The following is a 24,445-nucleotide window of genomic DNA, read 5'->3' as shown; positions in this document are numbered from 1 at the left end:
CCTGCGTTGACTCATTAATCATCAATGAGGATTTGGGGGTCCTGCATTGACTCATTAGCCATCAATCAGGATTTGGGGTCCTGCATTGACTCATTAACCATCAACCGGACGTGACTGACACGTGTTGACTCATTACCGGTATAAGCACTAAAGGAATTAATAACCATTATCAAATAAATAAGTACAGAATCCTATCTAGAGTAATAAAATCATTCTTGCATTATTCACATAATCAAATCCATACATATGTATTAGTCTTTCACAAAACATTTAGTATAGGCTTATCAAAAATACTTTATCAACTAGTTTCGCAAATCATTTTATAAATCACATTATCAAGTCACTTCTGTCAAACGTTTTATCAAATCCTTTTATCAAAGATTTTATCAAAATATTTCCATGTCAACTTGATCCATAAGTTTAGAAACACATTTTAATAAAACCATTTTATCAACATAATCACATTTTAGTAAAATAAACTATAAGAATGTATGATTTATTACATAACCCCCCCCCCCCCCAATATTTAGTTATTTTCACTCTTAAGCTCTACCAAATATCCTTTGCTATTTTCAAATGAGCCTTTGACACTTTCTTCCTTCAATTATCAAATTAAACTCAAATTAGCCTTTATATTTCCACCTACTAATAATCCATATCATTTACTTCCTTAAATCTAACAATCTTTTTCATTCTCTTCCAATAAACATTCAAATTTATACATAAACCCTAAATACCTTTTCTCATCTTCAAGTTTATCCAAAACCAAATAATCCATATTCCTTCATTCTCTGTTTTCTCTTCCTCCTTCCTAAATAATAAACAACCTTAAATCATTCAACCATATCAAATAAATCAACTTCATTATTTCTACCTGCAAACTCCATTTCATTTATAACCCTAATTCATCCATAACATTATCAAATACCCTTTAATTACCTTTAAATCAAATGAAATGATGATGAAGATGATCTGTTGACGATGATAATGATGGGTCTTCTAAGCAAATAAAGAAGAATCGGTTGCTGAACTAATGAAGATCTATTGGAGATGAGGATAAAAATCTGATGAGTTGAACTGATGAATATGATCGGCTGAAGAAAGATAATATAGGGAGGCTTGCTGGGTTTCTGAAATAAGGAAGACAGAGAGAGATGGACTGTTGATCATTACATCCCTTTTATAATTAATATACATGCCACCTACATGGCCCATTTTCAACCACTTCCTTTTTTTTATTTAAAACTTAACTTTACAGAAGGGATAAAAAATGCATATGAAAAAGTGTGAGTCACAAGATGATAGTCAATTGAGGGGTTAAGTGGGTGCCGAAAGGATACAATATATATTAATATTAAATTTAAGGTTAAATTAATTTTTATAAACTAAAACTAATTTTAAATTAATTAGATTTGAATAATATTAATTTTATCTAAAATATTTATAGATAAATAATATTTTATATATATTCTTATCCGTGTAAATTGTCACGGACTTGGTCATTTCACCAATGAACCGTGCGACACTAGTTATTATCTTCGTAAGATTGAATAACTAGTCAGCCTTACTCAAAGTAACACTTGAATAAACACAAGAACTTTAGAGAGAAAAAGTATCTCTTAGTATTATATTGAATGAATACTTGGTGATCTTTACATTGTGAGCTACAAGTATTTATATGCCTCTTGAGTAAACTACAAGTAAAAGAACAATGATAATGAAAGCATTAAATGTAATAGGTTGAGTGTGGAATAGGTTGAGAGTGGGAATAGGTTGAGTGTGAGAATAAGTTGAGTTTAACAGTGGTAATGTCTTGTTTGGAAGCGCACTATGACATTCTCCACCACTCAATCTGGTGACGTCCTCATCGCATCCTCCTCGTAGGCCTGGATTATGTGTTTGAAATTCTATAACACTAATTCATTTTCCCAACTTGCCTCACTTTCTAGTAACCCCTACCACTTAAAGAAATATTCGATGTAACTTGGATGGATACCCCTTCTCGGTATCACCCGATGTGCTAGTATCTCTTCGACTTCTTTTTCGGGTACGGTTGTGATTGTCGTGGGAGCTCTCTTTGATTCTCCTCTACTTGGATCTTCTTTATCTTCGTGATAAGTTTTGATTAAACTTACGTGGAATACGGGGTGCATCTCTAAATGTGACGATAACTTTAAGTGATAGGCCAATTTTCCAATCCGTTTCTCCACAAGGAAAGGACCTTCGTATCGCCTCACAAAACCCTTGTGAACTTTGGGAAATCATCTTCCTTGATGGAGGAGAAGTTTTACTATAATTTGGTTTCCTATGAACTCCAAGTGTCTTCTCTTCTTGTCCCCCCATTTCTTCGTTCTCTTGGCGATCATGGCAATTTCGCACTCCCCTTCCTTGAAGAGAAACTCATTCGGTTGCCTCTTTAGCTCCTCCAATTTGAGGGTTCCATGCAATAAGGGACCACCGTCGATGGTTTAGTACATTGGACTAACTCTTTTCCGTGATCCACCTCTCTCTTAAGGTGGATATTCTCTGGTAATTCAGTGGGCATTACATCTTGAACTTTTTCTAGGACAGATGTAACTTTTAGAGGCGTCTTCTCTTGGGACACAGTTTTTTCAACTTCTTTTAAGATAAAAAAAGATGATGGGTGGGTCTTCTTCACACCTTTTGAGAGTTGCATGGTAGAGAGGTTCTTAGTTTTTCTCTTGCCCTCTCTTGTTAAAGGTATTGTGCAAGTATTACCTTGCTCTTTAATATACATAGTATTGACGAAATGGAAAAGGAAGACATTTACCTTGTCTAGGAACTCTATGCCGAGAATCATTTTGTAGTCCTCCATGTCAATAATGGAAAATCCAGAAGGCCAGTCCACTCCTCCAAGTTGACTTTTACATTACGAGCAACTCCATAAGTTGCACTTGGTGCCGAGTTGACTACTTTAAGTTACCCCTTCTCTTTGGTGTACCTGATCTCCAGTCTTCCTACCTCTTTTACCTCTAGAAAATTATTGTTAGCTCTCGTATCCAACAAAGCTTTAACCGCATGGTTTTTTACTTTTGTTTCCACGAATAGTCGTCCTTTCTTTGCGGACTTTGGCTCCTCAAACTTTTGCTTTAACGACACTAAGGAGATTTAACGACCCCAATCGAGCTTCATCATGAAGGCGTTCTTGCTCCTCCATCAAAGTAGATAATTTGTTCTTCATAGGGCACTCTCTTTCTTTGTGTGACCCTTCACAAAAGAAACACTTTATCCAGGGTCTCTCTCCACGTTCTCGTCCCGATCTCCTCTACCATTGGTCTTCGTAAACTTAATTGGGTATTCATTGCTGTAAAAATGGTCTCCGCCATTTTCCCCTCGTCATTCCTCTCATAGGTCAACTTTGGTTTCTCTTGCCTTCTCATTTCGACAAGAGATTCATCCACGGAAATAGCGGTGTTTAGATCTTGGACACCACGTCGTTCCAACTCCAACTTCGCCCATATTTGTAGACTATCAGTGAATGCAAACAAGGATTCGTTGTCTGAGTAGTTAAGGATCTCAAGAAGAGTAGCGATGAACTCCTTGATATACTCATTTATACTCCCCTTTTGTGAGAGTCGCCGCAACTTAGCCCTTTCTTCTCGAATGCATAACAAAGTTCTAAAACAATATCTTACCAAAAATATTATAAAGGGGTTGACAAGTCTATTTAGGTCATTGAGATCAACATGATTTTGACCTGTGTAAGTTAAATAGGTCGATCTAATTTCGACCCAAACTCAAAAATTCATTACTTAAACCTAATTTTGTTGTATTTAAGTTGTATCGTATTTTTTTGTCAGGTCAGAAATTGAACGTCTTAATAATTAGTGATTATTTAGAATTAACCTAATTTAATAATTATTATCGATAATATTTAAATTAAAAAAAATGTGTTAGGCCTTGTTCTTTTTGAGTTTTTCAAAAAAACCTATTCAAAATCAATTTTTCAATCAATCACTTCTCAACAATTACATCACTCATTTTATTAACCAAAATATTAAAATACCCTCTATTTTAAATTATTATTTTTTATTTTATTCATATATATCAATACCCTTTAAGTCTTTTTACCAAAAATAATCATCACATTCATAAAATCATTACCAATCATTACTTTTTCCTTCACTAGGTTTTTTTAAAAACCTAAATCCGAACAAAGCCTTAAGTAAACTTAAATGTTTTAAATTCCAAAATAATAAGAAAATAGAAATAAAAAAGAAAAGAAAAAGGAGGAAATCTAATAATAAAGGTGGCCCCGATCGACAAATATTACGGTGGACCTACTTGAGAAAAAGCATTGTAGGTTCAACAATTGCATATGCTTCCACTGTTCCACATGAGCCAAAGTCAGTTTAAAAATTTTCAGTTTTTACTTACACTATTTACAATGGGTTTTATTAGGAAGAGAGAAATAATTAAGGGATGAAATTTGGAAAAGAAAATGTACACTTAATAAAATTATAAAATTTAATTGGTTAAAAAAAATAAAAATAATTATCTCTATTTTTTTCAACTGATAAATTGTCACTTCGTTTCCTCTCCTCTCAAATTTCTTCATTAATCATTCTTTCAGTAAAATTAGTACATCTTATATTATAATATATATATATATGTTTCCCAAGCAACATTTCAACCATTCATTCATCCTTACTAAACAAGTACATTTCAGCTTTGTGTTCGAAGTCTTGTTTGTTGTAAAGAATCTATTTTCTCAATAAAAAATAAATATTTCTAATCTCAATGATTGAATTTAATTTTTATTTGAGATTATCTTACAAGTTTGGTCATGATTTTGATTCATTGTCATGCTATGCTATGCTGCTAGATACTTCAAAATAAACTATTTTAAATAAAATTAAAGTTTGGATTACATTTTTGTGTGACCGAAATTTATTCAAATGAAAATTAGCATAATCCCTATTTAAATTATAAAAAAAGGTATATGTTTAAGTAAAATACTCTATTACTTGAATTATCCATGATTTTTGTAATAAATATAAATTTGAGTGTCTCTAAGAAAGTTATAAACTATAATACTTTTTTTAAAAGATTGATAACTATTATAACAAGTATTTAATTCTTTCGAGCAAGCTTATCTATATTTTTGTTTAAATAACAAGAACAGTTTAAACATAGTTATAAAAACATGACATAAAAAAATAAAAATAAAAAGTCACCAAATATGAAAATAAGAAGAAAAAAGTACAAACACGTTATCCAACATATTATGAGAAGGGTTCTCGATAATTAATTTCTCGACTAACTCCACCAACTTTGAGGGGTGAATAAAAAAATATCGTAATAATAACATTATGAATGATACGCATTAAACAACTACGATAATTGAAGATCCAATTATTTATTTCCAACCAAATAATATATCAAAAAATAATTGGGATGATTATCCAAATACGTAGAATCAGACTTATGTGTACTCGATGTTGATAAGATATCGTTGTTGGTCCGATTTTATTATACTCCTTAATGAAAGGTTCATATAATCGTTAATTATTTTATGAATTTTTTTAAATGATATATTCAAAACAAATAACAAAAGTCGATATTTAAGAAAACAAATATCATGAGTTCGATTTATACTTAAAACGTCTTAAATTAAAATTAAAATAATAACTATAAAAGTCGTACTAATTTTTTAAATAAAAAAAGTTTAAATATAAAAAATATAATAAAATAACAATTATTTAAATAAATATTAATAATAAAAATTTATCCTAAAAAATAGAATCCTAATATTTAATTTTTGAGTAAGTGGGTGGGATCCTTTCTCTCATACCTCACTAGAAAACAAACTAGGGGATAGTCCGGAGTTGGTTGGAAGAGGAAATTAAGGAACAAAATCCAAAACCAATTGGTTAGTTTTCTGTTAATCCTCTTTTTAAGTATATAAGTTTAGCTCATAAGTAATAAATTTAGAGACAATAAAGTCAACAAACTAGCATCATTGTTCCTAATCATTTCCTCAATTAGGTTATTTAGGTATTAAAAGTCTTCATACTTGACATCATCAATATTCCTAAAATATAATTTATTCATCAGTTAATTAGTTTCTATATATCAACTTAATTTAATTTGCCCTTTTTTCTTTACTTAAATTAATTGAATGATTAGGAGAACAACTTGTACGCGTAATCTCAAGCTTAATTTTTTAATTTCTGAGAATCAAATCTTTTATGCATTGAATAAGAAGATTCTCATTATCTAGATGATCTGCTTTTAGATATATAGAATGTTGAAATTTCAATACAAATAGGATATAATAATATTGAGATAATTAATTAGTTGTTAATTCTCAATTATCTATCATTTTTCTTGGGGAATTTTATTTTATTGTATTTTGTTTTGTTTAGGAGTGAGCATCTCAACCATTATATCTATTTTCAACCGATCCAATTCGAACTAAAAAGTAAGAATATAAAGATCATGTTTGATTGAGCATTTAAACGTTACATGTACGTTTACATAATAAGTCGTTACAATAATTTTGTATAATAAACTCACACACAAAATTATAATAAAATATATTTTGCGTTTAAACTCAGTTTTCTCTCTACATTCTTTCTCAACGTATAAACTTAAAATCTCGGCGTTTTTCTCTCATCACTTTAAATGTTTTATATATATTAATTCTTTGTTAATTATTTTATTCATTTATAATAATTTATTTTATTCTCTCTCATGTATTTAATATCTTTTAATCATTCTCTCATCTATTCCAAGAAATTTGACGAAATGGCCCTGATAATGAGTGTAATTCCAAAAATGGACCACACCTGATAAACTTTGTAAAATTGGTCTTTTTTCCCTAAGAAATGTCCGTCTTGTCCCTCTCGCGCTCACTTATCGCTCATTTACGCGAATTATCACTCTACCGTTTTGTAAACGCTAGAGTTCATAAACGCGTTTTATATAAACACGTTTTATATAAAACACGTTTATTAACTCTAGCATTTTACTTGAAACGCTAGAGTGGTAATTTGCGTCTTTCCTCGTATATAAACTTAATTTGTCCTAATTTTTAAATTTTTTTTTTGCATTCACGACTTTCCTCTCTCTCCGCGACTCTACTCTTCAACCCACGAAACCATATCCCTCCCTCACACTCCTTTGCCACCGCGCGTTTGACGACCTCTGGTGATCTCAGTTATTTTGGAGGAGAGGTATATATGTGTATATATTAGTTAGTTTTCCGTGCTTAGATCTGATGAATCTGTTTTTATAGTGCTTGTGATTGTTCGAAATTCTGATATGCCTCTGATTCTGGTTTGTTTTCAGTGAAGAAGAGAGGTTGCCTTTGTGGGTTTTGGGGTAACTATACAAATGAATATATATGAAGAGAAGATGATATTTGGAGTATCAGGAATTGATCCTGAAAGAAGAACTGAATATATAACTGTTAGAATCACTTTCCCAAATCCCATCCTTTTAAAATGTTATCCTTCCCTCCCTTTGACAGCATTTTATATAAAACGCGTTTATGAATAGTATTTTTTTTCGGACATTAGATTCCAGCATAAAACACAATACAACACTTATTAAGAAAATTAATGAAGAACAGATAGACAGTTTGATGGATGAGTTGAGAAATGTCAACTTGAGAAAATTTGTTACTGAAGCAGTGACAACCATCAGTGAGGCAAAGCTACGGTATATTCAAATTGTTGTTCAGGTGATTAGATAAATAAGTATGTTATGATAGTTTGCTCTTATAAAACAGAAGCTTAATGTGTATTGTGTATAACATTACTTTGGAGATATTTTAGTGAATGTAGGAGAACACTTTTTCCATTTTGTTTAAGGTCAGTGTTGGTTTATATAAGTTTGAAATGCTTAATTTCTATTTTAGATAATCCTTAAAGCCCATGGTTCTTTGGAAAAATACTTTCCTTTGAACAACTAGTCATGGTCTCAGACTGTTAAAAGTTCATATGGTCTTGGGGTTTTCAATCATTCAGATGTAGAATAAATCTTAGAGTGGTTGAGTCCATTTGAATTTTGTTTGAATTTTATTTTGTTCTTGCATCCTAGATTTCTCTAAAGTACATGTCCAACAACTGAATGCTCATATTATTCAATAAAGTATTTTTGTTATTTTTCTTTATAGTTTTCAGCCATGCTCTGCTGCACAAATGGACCGCCGAGAAGTATTTCTTTTAAAACATCAACAAACATGACTAGTTTATTATCATCCGTTCACTTTCGACCACACAATTCAACTTAAAGCAACTGATTTTATAGTGAATTTTAGAGATATAATATGGTTATATGGATTGGGAAAGTGCTAAGGTCAAGTGACATAAACATTCTAAAACCATAATAACCTGAATAGTTAGTATCCTACAATGTAACTCACAAGGGTTAGTCCAATATACGCTCCAAGAATACAATCTTGAGATGTTTTTATTTTTATATTTTTAAATTAGGATATTTTTTGTTTGAAAAACTGAATATGACATTCTTATTTGGTGCTTCTCTTTCACATCCGTCTTTTGTGGAGACATTACTTCCAAAACACTTAAGGTATTATTTTCGCTGTTGATAGCAATGATAGAGACCGTGTAATTGAGGCAAGGGATTAACTTCACATGATGCTGAATGAGGTATGATAAAAATTTAGATACTTTATTGATCCATTAACATTATTCTCCATTGAAGCAGATCAACTTATAATTTTTTTAATTTTTTTTTTGTGAATAATGATTATATATGCAGGATGAGCTGAGGGATGTTGTGCTACTTGTATTTGCCAATAAGCAAGATCTGCCTATTGCCATGAATGCTGCTGAGATTACTGACAAACTTGGTCTACACTCTCTTCGTCAATGTCATTGGTAGGTTCAACTACAGGATAAGAAAAACATCCCCAAAAAAATGATAAGAAAATACAATTCTGAAATTGAAAAGTGCATCTCTTGCAGGTATATCTAGAGCGCGTGTGCTACATCGGGAGAGGGGCTATATGAAGGCTTGAACTGACTTTCCAATAACATTATCTCCAAGATAGGATCCTATTATTAAACTAACTTATGATGTTCTTTTTTTTTTTTTTAGTATATCTGACTTAAGAAGAATTATTCTTCTTTGTGGCAGGCAATAATCGTCTTAGCCTGATACTGTCCATATGGTTCACATGGAGATGTCATAATTTTGGATTAAATGTCATAATTTTGGATTAAATTTCTATTTCTTAAAATGTTGTTATTGATTGATTTATTAATTATCTATGTTCTTCTTCTTTATTTTTTTTTGCTAAAAATTACTTATGTTTTGATGTTTACTTATATGGTAGTAACATGGGTTTGTCCTCTTTGTATGCTTTAAATAATTATCAAGGTTACATAAATATCTTTACATTATTATGCGCAAATTTTAAGATTCAATTATTGTGTATTAAGTAGAAATATGAATTGAAAATCGCCAAATGAATTACCAGGAATAGAGGATTATAGATTGACATTAAACCTGTTATTGTGCAAAAAGGGAATTAAAATATTACAGTAACCATCAAGATTACTACCTGTACTCTATTAGAACTTAGGATAAAATTCTCTTCACCAGCAATAGTGGAATTCAATCTTTCAGCAGCCAAACCATTGATGATTGTATAGGCACCAGATCGGGCTGGATCTCCAATTACACGACTACCATTCACTTGTCTATCAAATTCAGGAAAGCCTTTTTCCTTTCTCTCTCTCCTCATATTTCTATCCTCGTCTTTTTTCTTCCTCAACCACTTCTCAACAGTTCTCTAAATGAATTAGACATATTAGAAAATGAACACTTCATGTCTGTATATAAAGTTGGAAAAAAACCTGACCATCAATGACAAGTTATTTTCATTCCTAACTTCTTCCATTGGCAAAGCCAATTGCAACTCCCCACGAGCGACGTAAACATAACCACATGGTACAAATTCAACATAAGAACACTTACCTGATTGTTAGGTGTAGAGCCTGGATAATGGAGAAACATACAATATGGGATGACGAATCCTCCAGACTACCGAATATATGAGTAGCATAAATAATCGATGTTCCTCTTTCTTTACATTCCTTTTAAAAAAATGTCAATAGATCAGTCTTTGCAAGAACGTCAAGGTGACTGTAATCTCATCCAGAAGAAGAACTTACATGAAAAGAATCTGATAATTACATTGGTTAAACAGAAATGTTGATTTACTTAAAAAAGAAACTGATAAAGCTATACATATTACCTTATATGGTTTTAACAGACCCATGCATATCTGCACTGTCTTTTGTCCATCAGATACCTTATGCATTCTCCATGACAGATCAATGTCAAATACCTACAATAATCAATTAAGAAGTTTTGAAAGGTGCTTTTCAAAGGATGGAATTTAGGAAAGAGATTCTAACGGTTATCAATTTAGTTCTTCTTTCAGGATCAATTCCTGATACTTCAAATATCATCTTCTCTACAGATATATCCATTTGTATAGCTATCCCAAAACCCGCAAAGACAACCTCTCTTCTCCACTGAAAACAAACCAGAATCAAAGCCATATTAGAATTTCGAACAATAACAAGCACTATACAAATAGATTCATCAGATCTAAGTACTGAAAACTGACTAATATATACACATATTTACCTCTCTTCCAAGATAACTGAGATCACTAGAGGTTGTCAAACGCCAGGGGCGGAGCCAAGTACAAGCCGGCCCGGGCTGTAGCCCGGTTAGCCCTAAACAGACTATATGTATTTAATCAATAACGACGGTACATCACCGTCATTATTGGTTATTTCCTGTCGCTAAAAGGTATTGGCGACGAAACTAGCTCGAATAGATTTTTTTAATAAAAAATTAGCCCGGATAGGTTTCAAATCGTGACTCCGCCCCTGTCAAACGCATTGTGGCAAAGGGAGGGATAGGGTTTCGTGGGTTGGAGAGTAAAGTCGTGGAGAGAGAGGGATGTCGTGAATGGAAATAGTTTTTTTAAATTAAGGCAAATTAAATTTATATACGATGAAGGACGTGAATTACCACTCTAGCATTTTTATGTAAAACACTTGAGTTCATAAATGCGTTTTATATAAAACGCGTTTATATAAAACACGTTTATGAACTCTAACGTACAAACCACTATAGTGGTAATTCGCATAAATGAGTGGTAAGTAAACGCGAGAGGGGCAAGACGAACGAACATTTCGTAGGGCGAAAAAGCCATTTTTGCAAGATTTATCAGGCGTGGGCCTTTTTTGAAATTAGACTCCTCATTAGAGCCATTTCATCAAATTTCCCTCTTTTCCATCATTTCTAATATTTTTATATATTTATATAAAATTATTATAATAATAAAACATACATTATTAATATATGTATCTTAATATATAAAATAATAAAGCAAAATATAAAATATAAATATACTGTAATTTTTTTAATTTATAATTATAATTTTAAAAATCAAACTGCCTTAATTAATAGATTGGAATATATAGAGAAAAGAGGAAATATGAAAATGTGAAAAGATATATAATAATAAATTACTTTTTCTTTATTTACTAAGATCAACTTATATAACCATCGGATATAGGTACATACATGAATGAATCAATTAAATATTTTTTGAAAAAATTAAAAATATAAATTGAAATGGAGAAAAAAAAGTAATGTATTCATGAACACTTCAACCGAGAAATCATCTACATTTAATTAAATTTAAAAATATATATTTATATTACTTTTTTTTTTAAAATAAATTATTTTTTAAATTAAATAATTTACAATATGAACGAAGAAATTGATCTTAGTACTATCAGACAAATGAAAATGAAAGTAGTTGGATAGAGTAGTGCATTTCATTAATTTGAATGATAGTAAATAATTAATTATTATTTAAAATTAAATTAATAAATATATATAATATTAATTATTAAATAATATTATATATATATATATAAAATAAATAAGTTGGTATATACAAGTTGAATCAAACTTAACCAGCGTTACCGATTAAATAAGTTGAATCAAACTTAACGATTAAATAAACTGATTCATATCAACATACACGCGAATAAATTGAATAAGCTGATGTCAATAGGAAGAATCAAAATTAACCAGAATTTGATATAATAAAATTCGATATATTAAGATAATGTATATGTTAACTTCTTACGTTCAAATGTAAAAAAGAGATCATATACAGTGTCTTTTCAAATAATTTTGGATAAATTTATTTTACGCTTAAAATATATTAATTAAAGTTATGATTTAAGAAAATATTTAATAGATTTATCAACTTATCTTTATGTCTTTGTTTAATAAGAATTTGTTTTTTAAATTTGTTATTATATTGATGTTTATATAGTTAATTTTAATTACTTAATAAGAAAATTGATTAAAATTAATTTATAAACATGATAAATATAAATGACTGGATCTATATTGGTTAAATATCTAAAAAAAAATATTATCAAAACACTCAATATTTGATATATTCAATCTAGGATACAAAATATTGATTAAGAAAAAAAGGTGTAGTACTACCAGATTTAAATTTATCCAAAAACTAACCAAAGATCATCCCTAGTTGCTTTAATTAATTTTTTTTGGAATAACATCGGTAAGATTTTGAGTTCACATAATGCTAAAATTAACCATGAACAGTAAAACAAGCTAGACGAATATACAAACATTAAAAATCAAGCATCCCACAAATAGGGCAAAATTTATTGTCAAATGGAGTGAACATGATAATGAAATATCTCAAATTTCATCAAATTTATATATTATATAACTATTCTTAATTCTAACTTGTCTGGTCTAGAATTTTAATAATTGGCATCCCACAAATAGGGCAAAATGTATTGTCAAATGGAGTGAACATGATAATGAAATATCTCAAATTTCATCAAATTTAATATATTATATAACTATTCTTAATTCTAACTTGTCTGGTCTAGAATTTTGATAATTGAATACTTGACTCTAATAATTGGTAGGTTGTCCCACCTGTCAAAACTTTGAGTAATTTATTAAAAAAATATAAGATTAAAAATGATATATTTAAGACTTAAACTTAGAACCAAATGATTATATATAAAACACTCTAACCAACTAAATTATTTATATTTTAATATCAACCAAATTATATATATATATATATATATAAAAATTAATTATCCTTAATTTTAACTTTCTGGTTTGAAAGTTATAGTTAATTTGAATATACATTAGAGAGGAAAAATATTTGGGTCGGGTAATTTGCGGGTTGACCCACCTTCAAATCTTGGAGTAATTTATTAAGAAAATACAAAATTAAAAATAATATATGTAAGACTTGAAATTTGAATTATGATTATATATGTAACCCCTAACCAACTAAATTATTTATATTTATATTTTAATATCAACAAACATATAAAAAAACCACTCCACATTCTTTTTTTTTTGTTTATTAATTTCTTATACGTTTTTTTTATGTAGGTTGAAGGATGATGTTTATTTTTAATGTGAATGTTGTATTTAAAAGATATAATGTTTAAATAAAAAATTTATTTGATTTTTTAATATGAATTAAATGATTTATTTTGAATGGTTAGTTATATCAATTATATATTCATGTATAAAATTATAAATATAAACCAACAATCTAAAATTGTCTAAATTGTCTAAATTATCTAAATTGTCTAATAGTTAGAGTGCTCACATTACATTATAAAGGCCAATACCAATGTTTGAATATGTTAGGGACAAATTTAAAACAATGACAAAAATTTATATAAATATATGAACGATATTATTGGTTAGCTAAAATAAGTCACGAGATTGGTAATTAAATGGTTGGTTGATGTAAAATGTTCGAAATAAGATCACGAGATTGGTAATGAGAGGTCGGCTAAGTAATATGTGATGGTTAAATAATGACGAGTTGATTATACATAATGTTCAAAGTGAAGGTATATGGTGGTCGATAATATAACAAGTCGGATGAGAACAAAATGTTCAAAGTGAAGGTAGATGATGGTTACTAATGACGAGTTAGTTGGTGCATATTGTTCAAAATGAGGAAATGTGATGGTCAATAATATAACGATTCGATTGTGCATAATATTTAAATTGAGATTAGGTGGTTGTCGATAATGACGAGTCTGATGGAGCAAAATGTTCAAAGTGAAGGTAGGTGGTTGTCGATAATGAGTTGGATGGAGCAAAATGTTCAAAGTGAGGGTAGGTGATTGTCGATAATGACGAGTTTGATGGATAAAAAATATTCAATGTGAGGGTAGAAGGTGGTCAATAATGACGAGTTGATTGTACATAATGTTTTCAAAGTAAGGGTAGTTGATGGTCGATAATATAACAAGTCAGATGGAATCAAAACGATAAAAGATTATGGTCAATAATATGATGAGTTGGTTAGTACATAATATTCAGAGTGAGGGTAGGTGGTGATCAATAATATGACAATTCGATTGTGCATAATGTTCAATGTGAGGGTAATTGGTTGTTAATAACGATTAGGGTGAAAAAAATTACCGATATTAAAGTATATCGAAAATACCGTACCACAATATATCGAAAATATCAATTTTTAAGGTATACCGAAAAAAGGTAAGGTATGATACCGTTACCAAAATTATTGGTAAGGTAAAGGTATGAGATTTTAAAATTTTGATATATCGAGATATACCGAAATACCAGAATAGTATTTATAAGTTAAAAAATATAATATATATATATATATATATATATAATACTTATAAGGAAATAATTAAATAAATTTGATATTAATTTAATTATAGAAATATTATTTTTGAATAATATCAAAATATAATTATACTGAAATATTATTCAATATATGCAATCTCTACTATACCGATGAGATTGATTTTTTTAAGTTAATATATTTTTTAGATATCAAAGGTATAATATCGATACCGTACCAAAATTAAGGTATACCGAAATAAAGATAAGGTAAATGTATGAATATTTTGTATACCGAAATTAAGGTATATCGAAATCAAGGTATACCGAAATTAAGGTAAGGTAAATGTATGCATTTTTTGTATACCAAAATTTTCGGTAAGGTATAAGGTATGGATAAAACATTAAGGTATACCGTACCGACCCACCCTAATAATGACGAGCTTGATGGAGCAAAATGTTCAAAGTGAAGGTAGGTGGTTATCGATAATAAGTTGGATAGAGCAAAATGTTCAAAGTGAGGGTAATGTGGTTGTCGAAAATGACGAGTTAGATAAAGAAAAATGTACAATATGAGAGTAGAAGATGGTCGATAATGACGAGTTGATTGTACATAATATGTTCAAAGTGAGGGTATATGGCAGTCGATAATATAACAAGACAAATGTAATCTATAGTGAGAGTATATGGTGATCACTAATGACGAGTTAGTTGTGCACAATGTTTAGAGTGAGGGTAGGTGATGATCAATAATATGACGAGTCGATTGTGCATAATATTCAAAGTGAGGGTAGGTGGTTGTCGACAATGACGAGTCAAATAGAGCACAATGTTCAATGTGGGTAGAAGGTGGTCAATAATGACAAGTTGATTGTACATAATGTGCTCAAAGTGAGGGCACATGTTGGGTGATAATATAACAAGTTATGGTCAATAGTATGATGAGTTGGTTAGTGCATAATATTTAGAGTGAGGGTTGGTGGAGATCAATAATATGACGTATCGATTGTGTATAATGTTCAAAGTGAGGGTAGATGGTTGTCGATAATGGCGAGTCAAATAGAGCAAAATGTTCAAAGTGAGGATATTAGATGATCAATATATTATTCAAAGTGAGAATATGAGAGTTTCGATATAACTTATTGATTGTGCTTAATGTTCAAAGTAAGGAGAGGTGGTGGTAAATAATGACAAGTCGGTTGGACATAATACCCTTCAGTATAAGAGGTCGGGGTAATTGTCAAGTCGCTTTAGGATAAATAATTTTTTTAAGTTTAAAGTGTTTATCATCTTGAAATTGACAATCATAGTACTTGAAAAATAACATAATGTTATTACTTTTTCCTCTTTAAATTTGTTGTTCAAATTTTTTATTATTTATTCATTTTTTAAATCTGAATTCTTTATTTGGAAGAATTCAAATATAATTTCTTCATGTACATTCATAAAAAATTATGAAAGAAATATTAGACAAGATTTAGGGTTTTCTCAAATAGTGATATTTAAGACAATCAATACCATCAAATGATTACTATTTATTTAGCATGTGTAAAAAAATTATTTATAGTTACAGACTTTTTTTTTTCAGATGATCAAAGCCTGTTATTTTTGAAACAATAATATCTTAAACAATATTAACTTTAGAGTTGAGATTTTAGTTAATGTGCATAGTTAGAAAACTTAATATGTATATAGATAATAAATTTATTAAAAAAATTCTATAACGTCAGTGTAATTATCTCAAGGGAAAATACACCTAGATTCTAATATCCAAATGAATTACTAGAGAATTCATAGAGTTGAACTTCTCAGTTTTTAAGTAAACAAATAATAATCATATCTACCCTTTTTATTTTGTTTAGGTGAAATTACAAAACATGTTTTATGAAAAATATAATGATCTTAATTTTTTAAAGGTTTTAAAATATTTTTTTCTTAAATTAATTTGATTTTATCTTTATCCTGTATTAGGTTAGGTTCCAATTTTTTTTGAAGGACATTATTCACTAGTAAAAAGAACACAATTATCGAGAATAATTGCTGAGAGGGAAAGAATGCTTTCGGGAATATAAATATTACCGAGAGCAAAGTATTTCTCTCGGTGAAAGTATTAATATTACCGAGAGAATAAGTTTTCTCTCGGTGATAAACATTATTGCCAAGAGTATCCGATAAAGCTCTCGGCTAATATTATATTTTGCCTTAAGCATGCAACCTCTTTTTTTCCAATCTTCCTCTTGGCTGCTCCTCCTCCACGGGTTGGTTATCAGCATTCATCAATCGGAGCACTCAATCGGGAGATTGCTTAATCAGAGCGTTATTATTATCTTTTGGGAACCCTCGCTATTCTCTCTATCAATCAATCAAGACATTCTCGCTATGAATCGGGAACCCTTGGGAGACTTTGTTCAATTATAGCATGGATTGCTTAATCGGGTGCTAATTAGAGCTTGGATTGCTTAATCGGAGCGTCAATTGGAATTTTGCGGCGACTTCTTAATCTCCCTCGCTCTCGGCGGCTGCATGGATTGCTTGATTGCTAGTGTAATATCTCTAACCCTGCTTGGATACACTTTTATTTTTCTCTATTGATTTCCAATTTGGCAGATTTGGTTGTGAACCAATTTAGTAATCGTTTTTGTAATCCCTGGGAATCCTGTAGCTTAGTACGTTTCGGTGGACACGTGGCAATACGGGCCCTGGGTGACTCGAGGTTCGATGGTTTCAACTTTGGTTTACGTGTCATGCATCTTTTTAAAATAAAACATTATTTTAAAAGATTTTGATAGTACATGAAAACTTTTAAAACTAGTTATGTAAAAATAATTAATTTTATTCAAATTTTAATAATTTGGGGATTTGCTATAATCAAATGATGATTTGATTTTTTATGAAATTCGATTTAAATTAATTAAACATAAGTAATTTAAGAATATATTATTTATTTGAAGACAGAGCCACCAATTGATTTTAGAAAAATCAATAAAAAGGTGTACGTATACAAATATATTTTGCACTAGAAGTTTCGTTTGGTTCGAAGTTTGGTGATACTCGGGAAAGAGCTTTCGCGATTCATCTTCCGTACCCGTTTGAAAACAATCTCTACTTATAAAGTTGGCTTTTGAAAATTGGTTGTATAACGTTTGAGTTTTAACCAATTATTCTTCCGGTTCTTGTCAAACCTATAGGTTTAACGTTATTTAAAGTATTGAAACATCAATATTTAAATTTGACACCTGTTGTGGATGATAACTAGGGTCGAAATTCTTGAAGAATATTAGTAATTTTTTAAAGGCATTAGGGTTTAGAAATAAATAACAAACAAGCTCTTGTTGAAATATTTTTGTGGAAACATCCCAAATATTCAAAATACATTTTTTTAATTTGTCAGAATTTTTAGAAAATGATTTGGAGTCCCAAAATTACAAAAATAATTTTGGATTTTAAAAAGTGGAACCAAACAAGCCTCGACCGAAGTCCTAAGGTTTGGGTCTGATTTTATCGGTCGGAGTCTAGTGACCCCCAGTTTAGGCTTGGGAGCTCTCGGTCTGAGTACCGGAGTCTCTTAGTCGAGGTGCTAAGAACTCTCGGTCCTTAGCTAATCTTATTGGTCTAGGTGTAAAAATCTATTAGTCTTAGACTAGCTTGGGGCTAGGTTTCTCAATTGAGGTGTATAAACCTGTTGATCCGTGACTAGCTTTGGGCTAAGTTCCTCGGTCCTAGACTTGGGAGCTCTCGGTCTCGGGTCTAGGATTCTCGGTCCCAGGAATAGAACTCTCGGTTCTAGGTCTTAAGAGTCTCGGTCCAGGGTTTGGATTACTCAGTCGTGAGTCTTGGGAGTCTCAGTCCTAGGCTAAACTCTCGGTCACATGTCCGAATTTTATTGGTCCTAGGTGAGAATCTTCGGTCGGATTTCTCGGTCCTAGGTCTCGGTCCCAACTCAAGAACACCGATCATATGTATCAGTCCTAACTTATTTTTATCAGTCCTTGGTCTCAGGCCGGACCGAAGATCCCCGATCCTAGACTAACAAGCCTTGGTCCTCAAGAATGTAAGTGCAGGTTTTTTAAATTAGTTTTTTTAACTCTGATTCTTTGATCTAAGAGCTTGGGTAGCTTCACAAATCTCTCAAAAACATGTTAATTATCATCTCAAGGTATGGATCGACATGGATGATGATCAATTTGTTTAAAATAGTTTGTGATAAAAAAACTGGGTTTTTTATTTTTAGGCTGTTTTGAAGTGATAAGAGCTATCCAATAACTTTCTTATATCACATATACATGATTCGTACCAAAACAAGAACACTGACTGTATATTTTGACCAATTCAAGAACTCAAAATTTTTATTTAATTTGAAAATTTTGATTTTAATCAAACATGATCGGGATGTATTAAACATGATCAAAATAGTTTACAAACATCATTACAATCATGTTGGGAAAATTTCTGAGCTATGATTCGATCGAATTAACCAAAGAACATCAAACCCGTTTTTTTAATTTTTGAAATTAAAATTTGGCTTTTTGTTATGTAGACCGATTGATCGGTTCTATCCTATCCAGATAGTTCATTAAACATTAAGGATAACTCTCAACCATAAAACACCAGAAACAACAAGCATACAAGTTTATGCAATTTGAAATATAAAAATTTTAAATTCAAATTGTAAGTATGAATTAGAGTTTGATTGGAACTTTACCAAGGATTGGAGAACACTCCATGATCCTTAAGGAAGTTTTCTGTATGCACATATCCAAGCTTGAAGGTCTTAAACATAAAATTCAAAAAATCCGAAGCTTTGAAGTTTTAATGGCGGATATTGATTTTCTTCGGTTTAAGGGTTATGTGTTGATAGGTTAACTTTAGAATGACTTGAGGATGATATTTATACTACTCCTAGGTTGGTTGGAGAAACCTAGTGTCCATAATCAGTTAAAAGCCATTAATAGTTTTTATTTGTTCTTGTCTTGTAGTCGCTGGAATTGGCCGTGACAAGGCCAATGGTTGTAGGGAGAATGATCACCATTGTAGCATGATCATTCTAGGCTTTGAATTAGTCAAAACCATCGACCAATGGCCGAGTTCCAGAAAGAGAAGATTAACATGAATCTTTGGTCTTATCGGCGTTGCGATGAAAAAGAAGACCGAAGCCAAAACGACGTCGTTTCGTGCCTACTCCGGCGTTCCATCTATGTTTCGCTCAGCGCCGTTGGCTTTTGGGCATTTTTGGTTAACGGGGCGACGTCCTGTTAGTTGATTTGGTGCTCCTCAGTGCGTGCTTCCTTCCGCTATAACGGGCTACGCAAAGCACTTTGACACTTGTGAATTCGTCTGTTTTCGGCTACACCAGATTACATATTTTGTTTATTAAAACTTTAAGGGTTTATTTGAAATTGATTTTCTTTCACCCTTTTGGCTTTAATTTTAATATTTTTAAATATACAAAATATTAAAATAAACATGGTAATATTTTACCAATTTTTATTTATTTTTATTTTTTATATATTTTTAGAATTTAAATAAATAATTCTCTTTAGATGAAATAGATACAACAATTCATCAAAATTATTTATTTTTTTCCTTTAATTTTTTTTAAAAATTATTTTGAGTCATTATGGGTATAACATTTATCTCAAATAATTTTATTTTTTTTATTTTGGCCTTAACTCTTAATTAATTTGATTAATTAGTCCAATAATTAATTATAATTAATTGTTTTAAATAAGTTTTTGGTCATAAAATTAATTATTTTGATCTTATTTATTTTAAAATAATTATTATTTTAATATTATAAATTAGAGTATAGATTTTTAGTAATTACAATAAAGATGTGCTAACCCCTGATTGCAATTTTATATTAAAGTTTTGAGTCTAAGAATTTTTTCAAGCGGAAGAATGCTTACAAATGAATGAAGGCCAAGCAGTTGAAACTAAGTAGATATTTTCTACTTGATTAGGTGTTTATCATATTTTGATTTTTTGAGGATACGCTTATTTGCTTTAAATTACTGGATACAGTAATTTAGTAGTTTAGAGATCCTATCAAGTTTTGATTGGCATCTTCTTTTGAATAGGATTTATGCTTGCATTTCATTCATAATATTTATGGCAAGACTAATAACTCATTAAAATGCAGGTTGGTGATATGATTATGTTACATCGGTTAAAATTCACATCAATATTTTTGACATTTCCTGAGGGAGGAGGATACCATTATTTGTCGCCCTTCGCAATCTGTTCCTTGCTCTCTTAATTTATCGTCTAGCAAATCCTATGTTTAATTTGCGGTTAGGAAAAAGTGGTTTTTTAGTTGACTTGACTGAGGTAGGTTACAAATACACATCTTTTAGTAGTTTGAAGCTTTGAGAAATTCATGTGAAATGTTATTATTTGCCTCTGAAATCTGAAATAGGGAGGATTGGAAATGGTGTTAGGATATACACATTTCTTTTATACAGTTGACTGATGATTATTGTTCTCTTCATTTAGAAGATGATTAGGAAATATAAATATATATGATGTTGAATATAGACTTCCAATTACATAGAAAATTCATCAGGGGTTTGGAGTGTTATCTGTATTTGAATATGTGTCTAATTTTAGTACAAATGTTTTGTTAATTTCCCAAGCCTGTTCTGCAAAGGGTTTCAAAATATGTCGGAGCCATGTAGTCCGATCATCATCTTTTGATTATGCTAATGAGCCAGAAGCTCAAATTGCCCCCAAGTGGGTCAGTTCCTATCTCAGATTATGATGAGTTATCCTCATCATGTTTCTGCTGCTCTTTCTCTCTATATCTGAAAGTATATTATTATTTTAGACCTTCACTAGGAGTCTTTATTTAACTCTCCACAATAATTTCATAATTTCTTGGAGAGCGTTTTTTAGTTCTCGATAATTTAAAACTATCTCTAAGGTTACTGAGTGCTTTCGGTGATATTTCTTTTTCCTTCACCGACACTTTCGAAAGCATTTATTGCCATCAAAGAAAATAATCACCGAATACATTTTGTCTTTCATTAAGGGATTTTGTTCTCGTTAAAAATATTTTTTATTAGTGATTATTACACTATCAATATGTTTGTCTTATAATTTGTTATTTTTATTAGCTTTGTTGTTTATTTTATAACTAAACTAATATTTATAGATTATTTTATGCTATTGGTTATTGGTACATAATTTGCAACGTCTTAATACATTTGTTTTTGTTTTTTTAGTTTTTATGAGGTTTCTATAATTACTAGTCAAAAGATGTTATGATATATATATACCATTATTTATATACCATTATTTTTAGGATAGTTAATAAATTTTAAATAATTTAGAGCTTATAAAGAATTTGAAGAGGGATAATATTTGATTAGAACAAGTAAAAATGCCTATTAACCAATTATAATACTTAACTTTAATTTAAATTCTACAATGTCCAAAGTGTCTAAACAGTGGTCAAATAGGACTTAACAGAAAATTAAAATACCATTTTATAAAAGGGATCGGCACTTCAAATTCTTCAGTGATGTCCAAACTTCTAAAATAAGCTTTAATAATTTATTAATTATTTTTTTTAAAGTAGGGTAGTATATATATATATACATTTATTTATATATATATATACATTTATTTATATATATATATATAAATATATAAATTATATTTATATATATATATATTTTTATATATATATATATATATATTTTTATATATATATATAAATATATATATATATATATATATATATATATATATATATATATATATATATATATATATATATATATATATATAAATATATAAATTATATTTATATATATATATATATATATATATATATATATATATATATATATATAAATATATATATATATATATATATATATAAATATATAAATTATATTTATATATATATATATATATATATATATATATATATATATATATATATATATATATATTCATTTTAATACACATTTTATTTTGATGATGATATGCATGAGTATTTTTAGGTACACCATTAAACTTAGAAAAATAAAATATTGATTAATGAATGTCTATTATTATTTTTAGATGTTATATATAGTTTTTTGGAGTTGTAATATTAATCATGTATTTTTTTTAAATATCTTCTAAATATTATTGAGATAGTAGGATTGTAAGTTATGATATTTTCTTATAATTTAAGAGCACATAATTGAGGTTTATTTATTTATTTATTTTTTTTGTCTAAGATTAAAAATATTCTTAATTAATTTAACATTATTTGATACAGATTTTGGTGATATTTTTAATGAAAAATTTAATCACTAAAAATTTACATTTCAGTTTATAATTTTAAATTAATATTTTAAATTATTTTTAAATAAATAAGATCATAATAATTAACCCAATGGCCAAAAACCTATTTTAAACAATTAATTTTAATTAATTAATGTATTAATTAATCAAATTAATTAAGGGTTAAAACCAAAATAAAAAATAAAATTATTTGAGATAAATGTTTTACTCATAATATCTCAAAATAATTTTAGAAAAATTAAAGGACAAAAATAAATATTTTTGATGAATTGTTGTATTAATTTCATCTAAAGAGAATTATTTATTTTAATTCTAAAAATATAAAAACAAAAAAAATATAATTTGGTAAAATATTTACTAAATTTATTTTTAATATTTTGTATATTTAAAAAATCAAAATTAAAGTTAAAAGGTTGAAAAAAAAATAAATTTCAAATAATCCCTTAAGGTTTTAATAATAAATAAATAAGTAATCCAGTGTAGTTGAAATACGAAGAATTCATGGCCAACGGATCAACGCTGAATCTTGCTGGATTTTCATCTAGCGCCTTGGAGAGCTCTGTGTATCCGGTTGTAGCCGAGGAGATGCGCACTCGGGGAACAACAAATCATGAGACGACTGTTAACTGTAACGCTAACGGACCGTCCAGACGCCAACATCGTCAAGATGGAATGTCAAAAACAGACGAAACCACGTCGTTTTTGGCTCCGGTCTTCTTCTTCATCACGACGCCACGAGGATAAGCATGAAGAAGACGAAATGATTTTGGCTTTTTAGAAATCAGAAATTTGTTGATGGTTTTGACTAATTCAAAAGCCAGAATGATCACCCTACGATGGTGATCATTCTCCCCTACCAAAATAGGGATGAATCATCATTGTCTCCTCCAACCGACCTAGGATGAGTATAAATACTCCCTAAACTCATTCCAAAGGTATCCCACCAACATAGAAGCCTTAAATAAAAAAACCGAAATACGCCATTTAAACTTCAAAGCTTTAGATTTTTTGAAATTTTTATTTAAGGCCTTCAAATTCGGATCTGTGAATTCAGAAAGCTTCCCTAAGGATTAAGGAGTGTTCTCCCATCCTTTGGGTAAGGTTCAAATCAACCTCTAATTCATACTTATAGTTTGAATTTAATATTTTTATATTTCAAATTGTATAAGTTTGTATGCGTGCTGTTTATAGTGTTTTATGGTTGAGAATTCATCCCTAGATGATTTATAAACTATATGGATATGATATAACCGATCAATCAATCTAAATAACAAAAACCCAAATTTGAATTTCAAAAATAAAAAAATGGGTTTGCTGTTCTTTGGTTAATTCGATCGAATCACAACCTAGAAATCTTGATGTTGCACAACTATTTGGATCATGTTTGATCAAAATTAAAATTTTCAAAATAAAATATAAATTTTGATTTCTTGAATTGGTCATA

General features: G+C 29.5%; 1 long non-coding RNA gene and 1 pseudogene across 1 annotated transcript; both read right to left on the bottom strand.

Moving 5' to 3' along the window:
* Window positions 1–743: 743 nt before the first annotated feature.
* Window positions 744–1,073, bottom strand: LOC124944579. The gene is made up of 2 exons (XR_007099938.1): window positions 940–1,073; window positions 744–811 (listed from the first exon to the last, which is right to left on the bottom strand). It is a non-coding gene; the product is annotated as an uncharacterized LOC124944579 (long non-coding RNA).
* An 8,422-nt stretch (window positions 1,074–9,495) lies between these two features.
* LOC124909643 lies at window positions 9,496–11,227 on the bottom strand (annotated as a pseudogene).
* Window positions 11,228–24,445: the final 13,218 nt, after the last annotated feature.

Source organism: Impatiens glandulifera, chromosome 7, assembly GCF_907164915.1.
Source record: "Impatiens glandulifera chromosome 7, dImpGla2.1, whole genome shotgun sequence".
Taxonomy (NCBI): Eukaryota; Viridiplantae; Streptophyta; class Magnoliopsida; order Ericales; family Balsaminaceae; genus Impatiens; species Impatiens glandulifera.
The sequence above is the reverse complement of the archived record's forward strand: the minus strand, read 5'-3'. Positions and strand labels throughout refer to the sequence as shown.